The sequence below is a fragment of the Limulus polyphemus genome, unplaced genomic scaffold (assembly GCF_000517525.1).
Source record: "Limulus polyphemus unplaced genomic scaffold, Limulus_polyphemus-2.1.2 Scaffold934, whole genome shotgun sequence".
Classification (NCBI taxonomy): domain Eukaryota; kingdom Metazoa; phylum Arthropoda; class Merostomata; order Xiphosura; family Limulidae; genus Limulus; species Limulus polyphemus.
The window spans coordinates 86,126-92,350 of NW_013666544.1; positions in this window are offsets into that span (position 1 = coordinate 86,126).

The following is a 6,225-nucleotide window of genomic DNA, read 5'->3' on the forward strand; positions in this document are numbered from 1 at the left end:
GGGTGCATTCAGGGAATACTCGGGCTTGAGGTTTGTAGTGGCGAATGAAGTTAATGTGTCCCGCGGCGAGAAGTCGAGTGGTAGTCCGTCGATGATTAACGGCGGCCTAGGGTACGAGACAGACTGCATACTGGCGTGTATCAGGATCGATAGCTAGCGAGAGAATGTCATCATCCAGCAGTCACTACAACACTCTCACGCACGAGAGTGGAGCAATCCAAACTATGGGCAGTACCACTGGTAATTGAATGAGAGAGACTAGAGTTACAACTGGCAGACGATCTACTCCAAATGGCGAGACAATGGACATAAAATGGTGAAAGTGGTGATATGTGGGGCAGTGTTAGCCTCTCCATGTCAGGGGGTATACTGTTAGGATAATCATTGGTCACATAAAAAGATGAGGTCATGCAAAAGCAAGAAATGAGTTACCACGAATACTTCGTTATTGTGCGACTTTAGTACATGGATTTAACACTCATCCATGAGTAGGTCTCCTTGTCCTAGTCCACTACAATGTACCCTCGATGTTAAGGACGTCTCAGTCTGGTATTGGCCAAGAGTACCTGGGAGAATGGTTTACGTCATCCTCACGGGTCCATTGTGAGTTGCCCCTTCAGTGGCTCAGCAGTAAGTCTAAGTCTAAAAACCGAGTTTCGATATTCGCGGTGGGCACAGCACATATAGCTCATTATAAAGCTTTGTGCTTAACACCGAACAAACAAAAGTTTGTGAGTGAGGCTAAGCAAGCTTCTCCCTGATGTTTAATGGTACAACCAAATAAGATCTGGATCACTTCCTTTAACATTTCAAATAGATCACATCTGGAATAAACGAATTCAGGGACAAGCAGTGCTATGCTTGATGCTGAATCACTGTGGCTCGGTCTTGACTCAAGCAAGTATTTGGATGTAGAGAGGCAGTATTACAAATACAATGATCGACTGAGACGCCGACGAAGACACCTTGATTGCTATGTTGAGTTAAAAATGCAAGCTAAGACGTTCATATGGTCAAGATTCCAGTGACTGCAAATAATTAGTGTTCCTTTCTTTCTGAGCTACTAAAAAATCCTACAGACAAAATGTATGGACTAATTTATGTGACTATCATTTCGTTACCAACAGTTAGGATGGATGGAGCTAGTAGACGTAACACTTAAAACATCATTAGTTTACACATTAGTTTGAAATCCCAACTGAAAGGGCAGTGCAACACTTACGTTCTGAGCTATTGAGTATCTTTCTCCAATGAAACAGTCATCCTCATTTTGTGCAGAATACTCGTTATCTAATCAGGTGGTGAAAGTTCTCCTGAATCACCCATGGGGTGCTCGATAAAATCCCTCACTACAACTGAATATGTATAGCACCTCAATGTGTAGCTGGTAGGAGATCTGTCCTCAGTCAACAAATAATGTAAATCACGTTACAGTGAATCTGAATGAAACAGTTCTTACTTTATTGGATTTGGTTGTATTTATTTGGTGGTATTAACTGTAATGAGTGGACCCACTCGCGAGTAGTGATGTAATAAGTTAAATATCATTTATTGTGGAACATTGTATTTAGTCTAGGTTGTTTTGCAAATGTGATTGATAACTGAGGTAATGACAGAGCTAGGAGAATTTTAGCTGAAAAGCCTTAGTTCAACTGAATCCTGCAGTGAGTATTTATTTTGTAATGTCTGTAAAACGTGTTAACTTTGACAGCACCGTAACTACCGATACAGAGTTCACATGAGTAGCGTGAGTTGATTACCTTGGTGACAGAATACTGCATCAGAGGCAACATGTCTATGGCTACTAGAATTTGTGAAGATATACTATGAAAATATATGTATGTGACGACAAACATGTATAAAGAACGTCTGTGTGTGTGTGGTGTTGCACAAGTGTACAGAACATTACACAAACTCATTCATTAGTATTTTATAACAATGAATCAATCAGTAAAAACACAAATGAAGGAAAGGATTTGATCTGGATGTTCAAATTTCAAAACGTAAAGTTCATTCTGAGCTTGTGAAGTATTGTTTGAAGATTCACGAGCCAGTTAGTTTCAATAACATGGAAGATATAATGTTTCAGTTTAGACCTGAAATATTTGGTGGAAAGTGAATTTTCATGGTAAATATAAAAACAACTGTTAGAGTGCACTATGTTATCCAGAAAACACAGTTTGACATAAGTTGGTTTGCTAACAGTAACTAAGAACATTTGAATTGTTTGTCAGTAGGTGAAATTATCATCATAAACAGTAATAGATGATATGTCAAAGGTAAATTTAGTGTACCCAATGTTTTATTTGGTTGTGAGTGAATGTTTTCTCAAACATGCAGATTGAAATATTCTTGAAATACAACTTTTTAAATATTTTCTTAGCATTTCATTATAAGATACAATTATAATTATGAGAATGCAGACTGTGCACCAGAGGCAAGAAATAACACCCATGTGGTATTGCTTTATTCTTTAAGTAGACTACCTTTCATGTGAAAGGAGTCAAATATAAAATAAAATGTTAATGTTAATGAATTTACATGGTTAAAGAATCGAGATTAACATCTGCACAATAGCTGACCTCATTTCACTTACTTGTGTAAGTACCAGAAATTACATACAGTCTTACACCCACCCCCTCCCCATTTCTTTCCTACTGGACTTGTTTTACATAATAATCAGATAGCAGGGAGAGTAAAATATCGCAGGGTTCCAAATAACTGTGACCCATTTTCATACCAATGATGACCTTTGAGAGCACAGTTGAATTGTGGTAAAGTGTGAGTCCCGAAGAAATCTCAGTGTATTGGGACATCTATGGGTATTAGGATTACAATGTCTACAAGTGAGATATGCGTGAATACACGTAGAAATGTTACTTGACCACTGTAGTAGTTTTAACACTGTTTCTAAATGAAATTTTAGGACAGAGAGTGTTGTTGTAACTGGGGCGTTATAACTTGAACAAAAGTTTTAAAGTTCCTTTTTCCATTTTGGTTAAGGTTTGTGTTTAAAAGTTGTTTTGTCATGGTATATGTGTGCGTTTTAATAGATCACTTTTGTGTGTCATATGCATCTTTTGCTGTGTTATGTGTGAATGGCTTTACTTTTTTTGATATATATTTTTGTTTCTGAATTTTCTTTCAGTTTTGTATGTAATGTTTGTTGAAAGGTCATTTTAATGTATTTTAAAACTTTTACTGTGGATTTTAAAAGTCTTATATTACTTAAGGAAATGATAAAGGGTTGATTTTTGATACATAATATCGATTCTATGTTAAAAGGCTTATATTTCATTTAAGTAATATTATTTTTATTGTTAAAGGGCTGTTTTCATGATTTAATTTTTAGAGTGTTATTATATGTGCAAACTTGGTTATTTAATTAACTCTTCGTCAAAGAGCTTATTGTTTGTATGTGATTAATATTGTTTAGTAGTTTTTAAGAGTTCATTTGGGAATTACGTAATTGTATTACTTAACATTGCATTGTATATTAGCTTACAGCTTTGGTTTCATTATAATAATTATATTTTTCCATTGGTAAAAAGTTATGTTACGTTACTTTGTTAAAGTTTCATTTTCAGAGTATTTGCAAAGTCGTTTTGGTTATATCGTTAGAGCGCTGTAGTGTTAAACATTTTGCACGGGTGAGGATGAAGTATGCGCGAATTAACTTTTAATTGGTTTTAAGTTATTAAAGACAAGGACAGATGGGTCAGCTTGAAAACAAAGCGAACAGGGAAAGTGTGATATGTAGGCGTATCATGCGTTTTCTGCCTCTTTAACTGAGAAGTAGAATCAGGAGTACTTCAGACTGGCTAGGCACACTAGTAATATCCTAAGACCATGAATGACAGCTGAGGTTAATGTAGAATGTGATATAATGCATATCCTTACTTTTTTGTGGCATTCTAATCTCTTAACTTTTCCTGAGGACACTGCATTTGCCAGGTTGTGAATATATTCATACTTTTGGAGCATTATGAGGCTCTCCTCAAACTCTGATAGTGTCTCATCTGCACAGTGATTGAGAAGTTAATAGCAGGTGTTTTCACAATGGTGGTGGCGTGAAGAATGTTAATCTGCTGGTGTTTGAGTGGACAATGAATGAAGAGTTTGGACTGAATTCTTATACGTTTCAGATAGGTTGTCTCTTGGAATAGTTGACACAACACCTACTACTGAGTCTTTAGCTTCGGTGCTAAACACCCTAGATTATGTAGACAAAAAAAAACCCAAAAACTATTAGATGACTGGGACACAGTTGTTGCTAAGTTGCACCACATATTTGACCATGTGTGGAACCAAATTACTAATACAGTCAAATTCAAGGTTCCAAGTTATGTTTCGAATGAGATTGTTTTTTTGTAGTTAAGCACAATGGGGGAGATGTGCTGTGCTCACCATGGGTATCGAAACCCGAATCTTAGTGTTATAAGCCTTCAGAATTACCCCTGTGCTATTGTGTGTGTGTGGGGGGGGGGGCTTCCAGTAATAACGTAGCTGCTTATATGGATAATATCAGGAGATTATATACAAAGGCATTCTTAAACATGTCAGTTGCTGACATGCTCATTAATACGTTCATCAATGGACTCCTAAGTTAACCCATATAGCAATACATGCGTCTCATGGATATCCCAGAGACTGGTCTGGTGGTGATATTGTTCAAAGATGTCGCTTTGAAATAGCTGTTGTATCGAAAGAAACAGGTAGTAGCAGTGGAAACTGCAACTTGTAATTCTGTTTTAGGATCCTTAATGGCTCTACAAGCCCATCATCTCCATCTCCATAGAAGCCACAAGGCGTCATGATGTAGCCAACTGATTTCAAATTGGTCAGGAACGAATTTTAGGCCCAGTTATAGTTCTGTACAGCAGAAGCTACAATATTAGAGATGCCAGGAGCATGAGAAATAAACTGTGGTGGCTTATCAGGTCATCACAATCTAAAATACACATATCTTGTTTCAAGACAAGATTATCAGGAACAAATACTATTCCAACTAATGGCATAGCAAATCCAGGATGATCAACAGCAAGCTATGATTCCAGTTGCATTGGTTAGATTAAACGAGAGAAGTCTGAGTTGAGTCTAGCAACTAGCTCAAACAGGTGCACCACTTATCATGCACCCAATGTTATAGTAGCTGATAGTATTGGACTCGGCATCGTTTTGTATGTGTGTGTAAACATACATGAATGAGAAGTTCTAATTAATACTGGAACAGCAAGCACCCTATTCGATCTTACTGTCTATCAGGTGATCAGGATGTAGTCAGCCAACAATGAACTATTCCATGATAACAATAATCTACTTAAAATAGCACAGTTGTATGTATATATATGCATAACAATCATTTTCTAAGCTTTCTTACATATTCTTGACCAACCACCAAGCATCTCCCAAATAGCATAAATTAAATAAAATATCGGCATATTTCTTGGCCAGGTGGTTAGGGCGCTCAACTCGCAATCTGATGGTCGCGAGATCGAATCCCCGTCCCACTAAACATGCCTGTCCTTTCAGTCATGGGTGCGTTATAACCTGACGGTCAATCCCAGTATTCGTTGGAAAATGAGTAGCCCAAGAGTAGGCGGTGGGTGGTGATGACTAGCTGCCTTCCCTCTAGTCTTTCATTGCTAAATTTGGGACAGGTAGCGCAGATAGCCCTCGTGTATCTTTGCGCGAAATTTAAACCAAACTAGGTAAAGTTGATAGGTTTTAAAATTAAGGTTAATGTCAGCTTGAAGACAAGCCTGAAACAGACGGGAAAAGAAAAATGTGGTACGTAGGCATACCATGCACTTTCTACATTCTTAATTTAGTTTGTTTTTTAAATTCATTTATTCTTGGTACGTGCAATTTTTGCATAATACGTGGTCAAGAAAATTATGTTAATTTTGTTCTAGCAACTTCTCCTCCTTTGTAATTCTATTGAGGTTAAACCTGTTTTTTCAAAGAAGACTTGGTTGTAAAACTACATATTGTGCATGAAGGTTGACAGCAGTGTCCTCCAATGGTAGGTCAGGTGATATTTCGAGGTTACAATCTCTCCTTATGCTTGAATAAGAATGACTAGCCATGTGGGTAGTGCTAGTTGCTCTTGGTAAGTATGGCGTTACCAATTTAAACTAACTAATGTAGGACTTATATTGTTGCGTCAGCGAGGTCACGTGACTGGTGTGGCGCCACCTATTTTCTAGAACTATCCTGTACCTT